The 15,585-nt window shown below is 41.4% G+C and overlaps 1 protein-coding gene across 1 annotated transcript in view; it reads left to right on the top strand.

The window, feature by feature from the left end:
- RBFOX1 (RNA binding fox-1 homolog 1) overlaps positions 1-15,585 on the top strand; it is a 2,506,415-nt gene that overhangs the window by 1,958,474 nt on the left and 532,356 nt on the right. The window lies entirely within an intron of this gene.

Here is a 15,585-nt window from a genome sequence, read left to right as displayed (position 1 = left end):
AAAAATCCAAACCAGAAAAGAATAAAATTTATATACTGAGTATGAAAAGCCCCCTTCTAAATCCTCTTCTCTAGGGAAAACCACTTTTAATAATGTGTAATTTCTTCTCTGTGTACACAGACACACAAATACAAGCACACACGACATTTCAAAATCGTGTGTACATCATGTTTCTATTCAGTTTCCCCTGCCTCATGGCTGTATAGAAGTCCGTCGTTAGGGTGGTATTATAATTTAATCAAAAATACCCCTTCTGATCAACTAAGTTACTCTCAATCTTTTGCTTTTAAAAACATTGCTGTTGTACTTCCTTGCAGACATTGTCAGGTAACTGTAGGAGAAGCAATAAATTTTAAATGGACAACAGAATGAATTGTCTGCTTCTTGAATTAATGCTTTGAGTCATCAACTGGAATAGGATATGGAGTTGGCGAGGTGTATCACAGTAACCTCTCCCTGAATTTGGAACCCTATAAAATAGGTTGTGATAATTTCAGTCATTTAAGAAAAGCTTCTGGGTCATGAAGGAGAGCTACTATTCCAAGTTCTCACCTTTGTCTTTGGTAGCCAAGGATGCAATCCTGTCAGTAGTCACCCATTTTCACAGGTATCTGCTGGGTCCCTACTTGTGTTGAATACCATGTCAAAAACTGAGCAGGAAGGGATTAGCAAGACAGTCTCTATCTCTGCCCCAGCTGTTACATGCAGGCGTGAGGTTGTGCATTGCTCCAAGATGCCTAAGCAAGAGGGCAGAGAGGGTGACACAACTTGCTCACAAGCCATGCACTCTGGGATGGGCTGTGCCCACCCAGAGTGAAAAAATGGACTTAATGGCTACTAGAGGCCCAGATCATGACTCTTCTGTAATAACAATAATAATAATAATAATAATAATAATAATAGTGTTATTATTATTATTATTATTGTTATTTTACTATTTGAGATCGAGTTTCGCTCTTGTTGCCCAGGCTGGAGTGCAATGGCACGATCTTGGCTCACTGCAACCTCCACCTCCTGGATTCAAGTGATTCATTTGCCTCAGCCTCCTGAGTAGCTGGGATTACGGGCATTCACCACCATGCCCAGCTAATTTTGTATTTTGAGTAGAGATGAAGTTTCTCCATGTTGGTCAGGCTGGTCTCAAACTCCCAACCTCAGATGATCTGCCGGCCTCAGCCTCCCAAAGTGCTGGGATTACAAGTGAGAGCCACTGCGCCTAGCTCCTCTCCTGGAATGATTAGATTTAACTTTGTTCTCCAACTCTTGGAACTGTGACTCTGAATAGGGTGGGGATGTTCATCTTGATTTGCCTTCTGCTAGACCAGGAATGAAGAGATTGATGATATTGCTCCTTTTGATGTTTTTATTCTTGAAAAGATATGTTGGATTCTCTCTCTCTTGTTCCCTGCACCCCACCACATGCGCACACACACACACACACACACACACACATACACACGCCCCAGATTTCCTTTGAAGGAGTGCATAGTCTTTTTTTTTTTTTTAGGTGGAATCTCTTTCTGTTTCCCGGGTTGGAGTGTAGTGGACTGATCTCAGCCCAGTATAACTTCTGCCTCTGGGGTTCAAGTGATTCTCCTGCTTCAGCCTTCCGAGTAGCTGGGATTACAGGTGCATGCCACCACACCCAGCTAATTTTTGTATTGTCAGTGGAGATGGAGTTTTGCCATGTAGGCCGGGCTGATCTCGAATTCCTAGCCTCAAGTGATCCACCCCCATCAGACTCCCCAGGTGCTGGGATTACAGGCGTGAACCACCGCGCCCGGCCGGAGTCTGTAGTCTTTATTCAAGAAAATTCCCAAATCAGCAAATAGCTTGTGAGCTTACTGGCAAGGTTCTGAGGGAGTGGGTTGTAAGGAAAGATAGAAAACTATAGAGAAGTCTGTGAATAAATGTGATTCAGAGGGGAGGGGGAATATGAAAGAGAAGAACAGGGTGAGTAGGAAGATCAGAGGTTGGAGACGAAGGAACAGGATGATCTCAAAGAAGCCTAGAGCTGAGGTGGCCAGAGCATGGTTAAGGACAGCCCTAGTCATCAGTTATGGGCTGTGTGCCTTGTTGTTGTCATGGACCGGCCCTCATTTGACACCCCTGAGCAGTCTGGTGAGGAAGGGGTGGGTGTAAACCATCTTCGCCCCAGTCTGCTCTCACCCGATGCACTAGGATGACTCTAACCAGCATGTCCAGGCAGACTTCAGCAGCGTCCTTGGATGAGTGCACACTGGGTGGATACAGGACAGACAGCCAAAGGAGCGCTGCTCCAACCCATGTGGCATCCCTCCCAGGTTGTGAAACAACTCGGGGGTGGTGCAGGATCCACGCTGGGGACTACACAGGCACAGCCACCAGTAGCCTTGCTCTCTTTTGAGTTTTTCTTTCTTTGCTAATGACATCAGATAGAAAGCCCCAGACTGCTGCATTGGTGTTCTTTCTTTCTTTTTTTTTTTTTTTTTTTTTTTTTTGACAGAGTTTCATTCTGTTGCCCAGGTTGGAGTGCAGTGGCGTGATCTCAGCCCACTGCATCTCTCGTCCCCTGGGTTCAAGTGATTCTCCTGCCTCAGCCTCCTGAGTAGCTGAGACTACAGGGGCCTGTTACCATACCTGGATAATTTTTGTGTTTTTAGTGGAGATGGGGTTTCACCACGCTGGTCGGGCTTGTCTCCAACTCCCGACCTCAAATGATCTTGCCCGCCTTGGCCTCCCAAAGTGCTGGGATTACAGGCCTAAGCCACCGCGCCCGGCCTGCATTGGTTTCTTTTATATCCCTCTCACACTTGCCAGTTTTACTTTTTAGCAAAGAGATGGAAGGTTTCAGGCTTAGCATGCAACTGTTTATAACAGTGTCCCATTGTTCATTGCAGTTTTCTTTCTTTTTGTCTTGTATTTATCAACTTCTGAAACAGAAAAGGAGCCCTTCTCCTAGACCAGGCTTAGTGGTTAAATAGTATCGCCCCAGAAGTCACATCCACCTGGACCTTATGTGGAAATAGGTGTTGTTGTTTTTGCTGCTGTTGTTGTTGCTGTTGTTGGTGGTGTTTTGAGTTGGAGTCTCTCTGTTGCCCAGGCTGGAGTGCAGTGGCACAATCTCGGCTCACTGCAACCTCTGCCTCCTGGGTTCAAGCAATTCTTGTGCCTTAGACTCCTGAGTAGCTGGGATTACAGAGGCGCACCACTATGCCCGGCTAATTTTTGTATTTTTAGTAGAGAAGGGGTTTCTTCGTGTTGGCCAGGCTGGTCTCAAACTCTTGGCCTCAAGTGATCTGCCAGCTTCTGCCTCCCAAAGTGCTGGGATTACAGGTGTGAGCCACCACATCTGGCTGAAAATAGGATTTTTACAGATGTCACTCATTAAGGATCTCTCGGTGAAATCATCCTGGACTTAGAGTGAGCCCTAAGTCCAGTGGCTGGTGTTTGAATAAGAGAAATAGAGGGAGATTTGAACACACAGAGACACAGAGGAGAAGACCACTGAAGACCAAACTAGAGCTAAGAGTGATGCAGCCGCAAGCCAAGGATGCCAGGACCACCAGAAACTGGAAGGAACAAGAAAGACCCTCCCCTGCAGTCTTTGGAGGGAGTGCGACCCCGCCAGTACCTTGCTTTAGGATTTCTGGCCTACAGAACTGCCAGAGAGTACATTTCTTTTGTTTGAAGCCACAGTTTTTGAGAAGGTGTTACTGCAGCCCTAGGAAACTAATTCACTAGAGGACTGCAAAGTAAGGCCTGAGGGCCAAATCCAGCCTGACACCTGTTTTTGTAGATTTTATTTACAAAAACGCAGCCTTATTCATTTACGTATTGTCTATGGCTGCTTTCACTCTGCAAGGGCAGAGTTGAATAACTGCGACAAAAACCATCTGGCCTGCAAAGCCTAAAATATTTACTATCTGGCCCTCTGCAGAAAAAAGTGTGCCAACCGCTCTTCTAGGGAGGTGTTTAATTTATGTGCTTGTCTGGGGATGCTGCGGGGTAGGGGTTGTTTGTATTAAGAGTCTGTCTTTAGCAGCGCAGAACCACACAAGGTAAGGATTTCTTTTAAACTTAGATTTCAATTTTTATGAAGCAGCTTTTTTCCTCCTTAGAGGAAAAACATGAAATGTTCCAGAATAGTTGACAGTATTAGCTACGTTTAAAAAGATTCAAGGAGGCAAAATGGTTTTCCGTCTGTTGAATCAATCAGCATTAAAGTTCACTTATCAATGACGGCTTTTCTATGAGCGGCAGCTTTGTATTAAAATGGCTAATGGGAATGTGGTTCCCCTAGCAAGCTTTGGTTTGATCTGGAATTTTTGGAGAGTCTGAGTGGGTTTTCTTCTTCTCAGCATGAAATGGACCAAGTTCGGTTTTGCAGCTGAGACAGAAAGGAAGGGAAACCTTGTCTGATATGTGCTAGGGTGCAGAGCCAGGTAGGAAATGAGAAAGAGTGTACCCCAAACCTCAAAAGCCACATTGTCCACCAATTCTCATTCCGTGTGAATTTGTGAAGCTCACTGGAGAGCTCAAAGAGGTGGATATAGGAAACCTAATTATAAGCATCATTTGGCTCATACTGATACTGAAAACCTTCAATTAAGTTGCACAAAAGTGGCCACACACAGAAGAAAGCACTTAGAAGGGTTTTTCTGGTATTCTTGGTTTACATTTTAGTGGAGGCAATTTTTATGTCTTCTGCATATTTCACTGAGAAGCCTCCACCACTTCTAGCCATAACTTCCTTTCCTTCCTGTTACAAATTTTCTTCCTAGATTTACTGTTCAGTCCCTAAAAATATCCATAACACATTATTTATTCACTCCATAATGCACACCGTCCAAAGACAACAATTTTGCCAATAAACTGCTATTCTAATGAATAATTCATGCAGTCTTCATTCTCCTGACATGAACAAATATACTTTCAAATAGGAGGAGTGTGCCTCTATTTTTGTCTTAACTCCATTTCTTAACGTCATATATTTTTTAAAGGTTTGTGATGTCCTTCCTTGGCTGAACTCCATGGGGAATAATTCTGATACTCTAATTAAGAGCAATAAACTATAGCACAGAAATATAACTAGATTTATAGACGGTGTTTGTTACAGTGACAGTGTAGTTTGGATGTGGAGGAAGGAGGCAAATTATTCAGTGTCTCAGGGCAGGAAAGATGTGACGTTCTCACCTATTAAGAAGGCAACACCAATAATTGTTTCAAATTCTGACAATATTCATGGCCATAGTTTCCTCAGATTTATATGAACGGGTGTGACGATAATGGTGATGATGGAAATCATAATAACATATTATTATGTGATGTAATGCTAAGAATTTTGAGTTTCTATGAGATCTAGCCATTGTGCTAAAAGCTTTGCATATATCAGGATTTCTGAATCTCAGCACTATGGGTATATTGGGTCAGATAATTACTTGTTATGGGCCAGGGGTTGGGGGATCCCCTGTGCATTTGCAGCATGTGTAACGGAATCCCTGACGTAGGGTATCTGCTAGATTCAGTAGCACCTGCCTCTTCAAGTTGTGACCTTGAGAAATGTCTATAGACATAGCCAAATGTCCCCAGGAGGATAAAATCCCCTTTTAGAAAAACAGTGATATACATGATTAATTGCATCTTCAACACATTCCTACCAGATAGATGCATTATCAGTCCCATTTACCAGTGAAGAAACAGAAATTCAGAGTCAATGATAGAACCAAATTTTGGTGCAGGGTTTACTATTACACCAATGTCAAGACTATTTTGTTGCATATGATGATACAGAGCATTAATTCATCTGCCTTCCCCTCTTACGTGGATATTTTCACATTTTAAAAATGTATAATTGCAGGGTGCAGTGGCTCATGCCTGTAATCCCTGCACTTTGGGAGGCCAAAGCAGGCTGATCGCTTGAGTCCAGGAGTTCAAGACCTGCCTTGGCAACGTGGCAAGACCCTATCTGTACAAAAAAATTAAAAAAATAGCTGGGCATTGTGGCACATGCCTGTGGTACCAGCTACTTGGGAGGATGAGGTAGGAGGATCACTTGAGCCTGGGGAGGCAGAGGTTGTTGTGAACCAAGATCATGCCAACGCAGTGTAGCCTAGGTGATAGAGCAAGACCCTGTCTCAAAATAAATAAATAAATAAATATTTGGTGTATGCATGCTGCCAAATTAATATTATCTTATGTTTTGCACAGACAGAACTTCAAATTTCCAAAACCTCTTGTATAGAAACTGTAGCATGATGACCAGATTAATACTTCTAAAAATAATAGGAATAATAACAATAACAATTTATCCTCCTGCTCCTCATCACTGTTAATTGAGCACTCTGTTTTTAGAGACGGTGTCTTGCTCTGTGTTTCAGACTGGAGTGCAGTGGAGCAATCACAGCTCACTGCCACTGCAGCTCCCGGGCTCAAGTGATCCTCCCACCTCAGCCTCCTGAGTAGCTGAGACTACAGGCACAGGCCACCACACCCAGCTAATTAAAATTCTTTTTTTTTTTTTTTCCGAGATAGGGTCTTGGTGTGTTGCCCATATTGGTCTCAAACTCCTCAGCTCAAGTGTTTCTCCCACCTCATGAGTAGATGGGATTGCAGGTGCAAGCCACCACTTCTGGCTAATTGAGCCCTTTCCGTGTGAGAAACTAAAGGATTTGACAGGATCACCTGTTTAATTCTCACATCTTAGAGGTACCTACTTTGCATATCTTTTAGCCCTAAGCTGTACAATTCAGAGTTGTTTTGGTTTGGTTTGGTTTCTGCTGTATCCTCACATACAGTGAAGGTTCCATACACCTTAGTTGAATGAATGTCTTCATGGGCAGCTAGAGTCTTAGAGAAAACATGTAGCTTACTAAGGTTGTGACAGAGCTTCCACTTAAATCCAGGAGATCCCTTGCCCTTAAATCCTCTGCTATCTGCTCTGTGCTGTTGAGGGTTTCATCAAAACGTCCAGCTCTGCTCTCAGCCATCTGGTTGGGTTTGTCTTTTATGACTCTATTTGTGTATCAGGTTTCCTTTTGCAGCTGATCCTAAAACACACTCTCCCCCATCTTGCTCCGGTCTGCTCACCCTCTGCCTCTCACCGGCAATGTCTCCTTCATTTCCATTTGTCTGAATCTTATTTCTCATTGGAGGTCCAGCTCCATCCCAGTCTTCTTCCCAAACACTCTCCCTATGTCTTAGGCACTCTCAAGGCCTTACCTGTCACCACTGCCAGTCAACAACTGGCGAGGAGCTGCACAAGTCACAGGCACGCAGAACTAACCCCAGGTCTAACCCTCCATGAACTATGCTCTTAGGAAAGCAGCGTAAAGTCCTTGAAACCCCAATTTCCTCATCCCTCTGATGAGGGCAGCAGTGTCATTGTACATCCCAATTTGCTATGAGGGTTCAGTGGGAAAATGCTTAGCTCAGCTCTTGACACATAGTATGTTCTTGATGAATTCCTGCCACCGCTAATGTCACTTTATCCCTGTTTTGTATGTTCTCTGGTTGATTTATGTATGTGTGCTTTCGAACTAGATTGCAGGATTATAGAAAGAGATTTCTTTCAGTGTGAATCTTTAATGTGACACAAAATTCAGCACAAGGGGTAAAACTGTGGCCAAGAGGCCACCTCAGTGTTTAGAATGTAATTTTCTCTCTTTACGTTCTGAACCGTGGTGTCTTTATCAATGACATGGAAGGGGCCATTTCCATTTACTTCACCATACCAGAAGGGCCATTGCAAATGGCTTTATTTATAGGGTAAGCAATGAGCTTGTGTTTTCTGAGCAGCTAAGCTTCAGAACTGTAATAACTCATTATCAATCTGTCTCCATACTTCATCAAAGTTCCCAGGTCCTTTGAATTTTGGCTTGGCCATTGGTTTTTTTTTAGCTATAAAATTTTGCTTATCATATAGCTTAAAGTGGGATGATTACTGAGACACATCTCTGCTTATGAGTACCACTTAAGGCAGGATATATCCTCAGGTAGAACAATTTCCAGAGAGGAGATGTGGGCACAGGGTCTGTGCCTGCCCTAGAAGCTGTGTAGTGTAGTAGGAAGAATCCAACATTCACAGAGAGCCTGATTTTTGCTTCCAGTTTGGTCACAATTCACATGATATTGGGCAATTTAGAAGAAAAAAAATTCTTGATGTGCTTTAATGTTCTCATCTGTAAAATGAAACATCCCAATTAGATAAGTTATAAATGACCTTTCATTTTTAGAATTCTGCATCCTGGAATTAAAGCGCGTTGGAATGAGCCAATAATTCCATATTTTGTTGTATTACCTAAAATCCACACACTCTACGATAAATTTACCACCATAGGGTTTTCAAATCCCATCAAAAAAACCACTCCTTTCATATACATGCCCAGCAGTTTCTCTGTTTTTACTCCTCAATGCCCTACACATCTTCCTAATAAAGTAAATAATAAAAGTAAATCTTCCCACTAGTGTGTTTATAGTGTGGAAGACATTGTTATTCCCACCATGGCAGTGGTGGATAAAATATACATACTTCTCTGTCTCCCACAACCACCCTTTGATCCCCAGCCTTTTATCAGCAAATCCAAAGTGCTACCTTCTGCAAATTAGCACTACCTCCTGAGAAATTGTGCCAAGTTCCATTAAATGTAATTAGCATTCCTGTTGTTTCCTTCACCTTGGAAAAAAAAGAAAAGAAAGCTCTCTTTGAGTTACTGGGAACACACATCATGCCAAGTTGTAGCAACGGAGGCAGCACAAGGCTGAAAGCAGGAGGCAGAGGGGGATCTTGACACACAATGATGAGTTGACCTACATGGGGGCTCAGGTGGCAGACACAGAGGTGTCAGTCTTGGCTTTTAACAGTAAAAGTTGGCTTCCCAATGTAGAGTTAAACAGCTGGCACAGTGCCTTCTGAAGTGAAAGTTTAGAGAACGTGGGGAGATGATTATCTGCCTCAATTTAAAACTGACCTGCCATGAGATTCCCAAGTGAAAGACTTTGAATATCCTAGAGCAGTTAACTACAAAACTAAAATTTGCCCCCTCAGTATGATTTTCATGTAAAAGAATTGCAAAACAAAGAAAAACTACCACGTATCTATTTTCCCTAGAATTTCCTGGTAGGAATAAGATATTAATACCCAATAAGTAGAAAACAATGTGAGTTCAGGAGAAAGACTAGGGTTTATATCATAAATACTTTGCCATTATTCGTATTTCATAAAATCTTATTTTCTTGAGTTATAACAAAAATCACACAGCTATTATTATTAACATAAAATTAAAGAAAAACATCACTACTTTTCTCCTCCCCCTTTTATTTCAAGTTACACCATAGACTTTGAAAACGTGCTCAAACCCAACGCGCATTTAGAAACCATCATTTGAAGAAACTAATAGCTAGAGCTCAGTGCCACTATCCAAAACAGACGTCCTCCCAAAATCGATTCACTGTAATGTTACAAAACAGAATTCAGAAACAACAGGATATATGTATATATCTGTGCATTCAGTGACTCTGAAAGGGAGACACTGGTTTCTAACGTTTTGTGTGAACATGAGTTCCATTTGGCACTCTTTTTTTTCTCTCAGAAGCCGTTTTGTCTCTTATTTCTTGCTTCCTTCCTTGTATTTCAGCATTTGTCATCTCAATTACAGTAGTGCATACTACTTTTACACTTCAACTGCAATATTCAGAAATACCAGGGAAAGAGCAGTAAAGATATTAGGAGATGGTAGTTAAGACTGAGAATGGCTCCAGGAGGGTGGAAACACATTTAGGACATTTTTTATTTTAATCATCTATAAAGAAACTAATTCCATTGGCCCATTTACAGTTAAGTTCCACTTACAGCACAAAGCATCATAAATTGAATAGTAATATTCTTTATTCCAATGTCGTTATAACTGTTGTCCTATAATACTGTGACGTTGAATCCTATGACACACGTTAAATAACCTATTATGCTCAGTGGTTTCTCTAAAAGTTGAGGATGAGACCAAAACATATCCCACCCTGGGTGACACTGAGAAACGAAATGAAAGACAAACCATTTGGTCTTCCAAGAAAGAGTTCAGTCAATCACAGTGAACTGGTTGGAGTATATTCATTAAACAAATATTTATTGACCATCTTCTTTGTGTTAAATGCTGAATGGTGATTTAAGCTCTAGATTTTCCTTTCCTGGACATGTTGTAGAAATAAATCCACACAATGTGTGATCTGCATCTGGATTCGTTAACTTAGCAGAAAGTTTTTGAGGTTCATCCATGTGGATGCATGTATCACTACTTTGTTTATTACTGAGTAATATTCCATGGCATGGATGGACCACATTTTGTTTATCCATTTACCCATTTATTGATGGATATGTGGATTGTTTCCAGATTTTAACTATTATGTAGAATGTTGCTGTGAACACTTCTTTCCAAGTTCTTGGGTGGATATATGCTTTCACCTTTCTTGGGTAGATACTTAGGAGTGGAATTGCTGGGTTGTGTGGTAAGTTTAAGTTTGAGCTTAAGAAACCACTAAACTGGCTGGGCGCAGTGGCTCACACCTGTAATCCCAGCACTTTGGGAGGCAGAGGCAGGCCGATCACTTGAAGTCAGGAGTTCGAGATTAACCTGGCCAAGATGGTGAAACCCCATCTCTACTAAAAATACAAAATTAGCCAGGCGTGGTGGTTGGCACCTGTAATCCCAGCTACTCGGGAGTCTGAGGCAGGAGAATCACTTGAACCCGAGAGGCGGAGATTGCAGTGAGCCAAGGTTGCGCCATTGCACTCCAGACTGGGAGACAAAGCGAGACTCAGTCTGAAAAGAAACAAACAAACAAAACAAACAAAAAATCCATTAAAGTCTTTTTCCAAAGTGGTTGCATTATTCAGTATCCCCACCAGCAACATACAAGCATCCAGGTTGTGCCACATCCTTGACAACTGTTTGTATTACTTATCTGTCTTTCAAATTACTGCCATTCTAGTGGGTATGTGGGGATATCTCATCATCATGGCTTTAATTTGCATTTTCCTGATATCTAATGATGTTGAGCATCTTTTCAGGTGCATGATCTTTATGTTTATTTAATTTTTATTTTTAGTTCTCGGGTACATGTGCAGGATGTGCACGTTTGTTACATAGGTAAATGTATGTCTTAGTGGTTTGCTGCACTTATCAACCCATCACCTAGGTATTAAGTCTGGCATGTCTTAGCTATTTTCCTAATACTCTCCCCCACTCCACCCCAGCCCCAACAGGCCCCAGTGTGTGTTGTTGCTCTCCCTGTGCCCATATATTCTCATTTTTCAGCTCCCACTTATAAGTAAGAAGAAAGTGCATGATCTTTCAATGAAGTAACCTTGTTCGCCTGTGAAATGGGTCACTGTGAATCTTGAGGAATCTTGCATTACTACCTATAATTTCCTTTCCCTTATAAGTCAGCAAAGGCATGGGCAGGGGGCTGAAGTGGGAGAAAGAGCTCCTCCCCCTTTAATGTGGATTCAGAAATGTGTGACAGGGAGCAGAGACTTTCCCTGCCTGGTTATATTCATTGAGCCTATGAACTGGTTGTGGGAACATGCCACATGTAGGGACATAGGGCTCATAGGCAAAGGATCCCATTTGTGCATAAGGCACACTTTGAAAGGTAGGGTTTGGATGCATTATCCCACGCCAACAGCTGTGTGCCTCCAGTGTGCGGCTTGAAAGCCACATGTTACCCTGTCAGTTCAAGCTTCCTGAGGTTACCTGTTCCAGCCACGGAGTAGTTGGTATTATTTCTTTTATCTCTTGATGAAATGCCTTGCTCTCTCCTTCTCAGAGTAAAGCAAGTCTCTGCACATGTTTCTCAGCTGGGTAGCAGTAATCTAGGAAAAGGTCACTCTTTAGAGGAGGTGAAAGTACTCCAGGTTCTTATAGTAGCCCTCTGAGCATATAAAGGCCCAAAGAAACACACCAGTTCCTCTGCTGCACAGACTTTTAAACCTGGAAAGCTGTAAATGCAGAAACCTAAGTATCTGGGAGGTGCGTGCTTAGCAGCCATCCGATGTGAGTGTCGGTTCATTTTGACACGTAACCAAGATGGACCTCAGCCAATAGCAGTCTCCACTCACAGATCGCTGGTGTGGTTAGGAGCATGTACTTTTAATTAAATGTCTTTGATTGGAATCTCGGTACCACGTGCTAGGTGTGTGATTTGGACAAGCTCCTTCACCGTGTTAAGCTTTGGTTAATGAAACTGTAAAATGGGATTAATAATAATACTTGGTTCTTAAAATCATGGATAGGATTAAATGAGATAATGCATGTAAGTGCTCAGCACCATTCTGCCTTTCTTTAGCTTTTATCGTTTTTATGTTATATTTGATTTTACATCTTTGGCACTGGGAAGAATGCCTGGCATACAGAGTGTACTTTGTGACTATAATTTGACCACACACGGTTAAGATACTCATTTATATAATAGATATGTACAAAGTATCTATTATGTGTACGAGGTATCTATTATGTCAGTAAACTGTACCTCTCGGGAAAAATCCAGATCTCCTCTTGTTTTTGTAAATACTGTTATATTGGAACACAGCCACACCCCTTCATTTGCATATCGATTATGGCTGTATTTATGCTAGAACGGTACAGAAGAGTAGTGACAGAAACTATATGGGTCACAAAGCCTGAAATATTTAATATTTGCCCCTTTACTGGAAATGGTTTCCAATCCTTGTTCTAGGCATTGAGAATAAAATAATGAACACAATAAGGTGATATTCCTGCTCTTCTCATAGTCAAGGTAAGACAGACACGACACATGTAAATAAATATGTACTTACCTGTACACACATGCACAAAACATCTGTGGTAATAAATGTAAAGAAAAAAATACAGAAATACAAGACAGAAACCAGGAACGGGGGGAGAGGAAAGTTTTTTAGATATTTCCCATTTAAATGCCTCTAATCTCAGAATAGAATTTCAGAGTATCGCTTTAGTAATTCATTTACAAGGTAGTTTTCAATAGAAAAATAAAAACTCACTACCCTATTAAGTCTCATTGAGCATAAAATTGAGGACCCACCCCAGGTTGCAAATAAATTCAGACGTTGCCTGTCATAAAAAGCTGGTTCGGAGACGTCTCCATTTAGTATTGTAAAACTGTGCAAAGAACACGACACTTTGCTGACTGGCATGCATTTTTGTCCAGGAGTGGTTTTCCCCACATGGAGAATAGCGAGAATACCACTGCTTCCAATCAAAGGGGAAATTTGTGCTCCTTGTCTAGCTTGATTGTCCATGGATGAGACCAAGTTCAAAAGTGTCAGTTCTACAAGCAAACAAACAAAAAGCCCTGAAGGCCTCAAGAGCTGAGGATGCAAGGAACAAGTAGAGTTTCCAACACAGAGGAATGATAAATGCTGGAGGTGATGTGTAACCTGAATACCCTGTCTTGATCCTTAAACATTCTGTGCATGTAACAAAATACCACAAGCACACTGTAAATGGGCACAGATAGTATGTATCAATAAAAAAAAAATTAAAGAATACAAAAAGAAGTAGGTCAGGGATGTTTTATATGGTTTTCTACCTTGTGTCTTATTTTCAGGTGTGTTTTCACAGGCGCTACGTTTGTAGAACAGGTTGCTTGCTTTGATGGCTCCTATCCGAGCAAATTGCATTATTAACTAGATTGAACCAGGAGGCAGGGCACTTCCACAAAATTCTAGGACAGGGGTCCGCAAATCTTTTCTGTGAGGAGCCAGGTCATAAATATTTTAGATTTTGTAGGTCTTATGGTCTCTGCTGCCACTCCTCAGCTCTTCCGTTGTAGCACAAAAGCCTGTGGACAATGCATAAATGAATGAGCATGGCCGTATTCCGATAAAACTTTATTTACAAAAGCAGACAGGATTTGGCCTGTGGGTTGTGGTTTTCCAGCTTCTGTTCTAGTGTAGTTTTTCCTTTTGTAGGTGTGCTCAGAAGATCAACTGGAGAGCAGACACAACATGCCCACGCTCTGGTTCCTTTCTTCTGACCTATTGATTCAGAATCTCTGAGAGTAAAGGCCAGCCATGTACGCTTGTACTGTTGTACAGATGCAGAAAGTCAGTATATGTCAGGATATGGTGGTCTTCCAAATAGCCCCCAGGATGTCAGTGACAGCAGCAGCAGCAGCAACAACAACAACAAACAAAAAACAGGTTTATTTCTTGCTCATGCAAAGCCCACCATGGGCATCTCCAGGGAAACTTTCCTCCAGACAGTGACCTAGTGATTCCATTTGTCAGAGGCACTATCAACCTGTACCTTTAGTTTCTGGAACACACAGCCTTCTTGATTGACGTCACGAGAAAAACCAAGAGTAAAGGTCTTGCAATAGTAATTAAATGACTGGATCACTTACAATTTGGGCATAGCTAGTTGCAAGGACGTGGCAAACGCAATCTTCCCATGTTCTCAGAAGGAGCGAGAAATGGGATATGGGTAAACACTAAATTTTTTTATTCGTTCATAAATGGATTCAATTGATGTATCGATTGACTGATAATCATGACTAAACAATGTGATGTGTGCATGGCGAAGAACCTGTCTGCATGGTATTTATGGGTATATTTCTGTTTACATCACCAGAATTTAGCCAGTTATCTACATAACTGAAATCTGAAAGGAAACTACTCTTCAGGCTTAGGATTAGGCACCTTTACTTTATTATACGCTTCTACTTGATGGTAAAAGTCATTATCAGTTTTGTTAATCACATGCCGGACCTCAGATGTATTTCTGTCCTAAAAAGTCAAGCGCATTATACTGACCAAATGTGCTTTGATTACAGGTTAGACTTTGGGTTTCACCTGTTATTCTGCAAGTTATGCCTAAGGAATGTACTTCTTTACTTCCTCTACTGATCCAGTTTGGCTGGTTTTACTGGTTTGGTTAACAAGATCGTAAATAATAATCAAGTCTCTCTTTGTTTACGGTTAACAATGCTGGCCCATTATAATTTTCGGTGGCAGCGCATATGGTGGGTGATAAACTAACTAATAAAGCTGCCACAGGAAGAATAGTTCTGCTTTTATTTTTATGGCTATTTCTTTAATCTGATACATAATTAATGTACAAAGTTCAACTTTTTTTTGGTCAGATCCCAGTTTACTTGAGGCATCTGGAGGGGTTAATATTTTTTGGTGCATTTGGGGGTAGGAGATTGGGATAAAACAACATATTTTTATCTATATGGAAGGATGCTTAACCGGGATTTTTTTTTTTTTCAAAAAGAAAACTCTTAAATTATCCTTGCTTTCAGAGTTCATGTCCATTGGAAATATCAAGAGATTCTATGTTCAGACATTCTCAAAGCACCCCTTTCCCCCTTAGCTAAGAGAACATAATTCTAAAAATCTCTTTGGAGAATAATTTTCTCTGCCTTCCATCTCTCTCAATGATTTGTCCAATCTCCACAATTTGTCTGGCCTCCTCTTGAACTGATTTATGATTCACCAAAACCTGTGGGAGGATTTGCCAAGCTGTAGACCAATTAATTATGTTTGCCATTGGACCTGTTTGTTAGGTGTCGGCATTTCCATTTTGTTAGACATTTTAAATTTAGTGTGGA

Source organism: Hylobates moloch, unplaced genomic scaffold (assembly GCF_009828535.3).
Source record: "Hylobates moloch isolate HMO894 unplaced genomic scaffold, HMol_V3 SCAFFOLD_23, whole genome shotgun sequence".
In the NCBI taxonomy this organism is placed as follows: domain Eukaryota; kingdom Metazoa; phylum Chordata; class Mammalia; order Primates; family Hylobatidae; genus Hylobates; species Hylobates moloch.
Note: the sequence above shows the minus strand (reverse complement) of the source record. Positions and strands in the feature narration are given on the sequence as shown.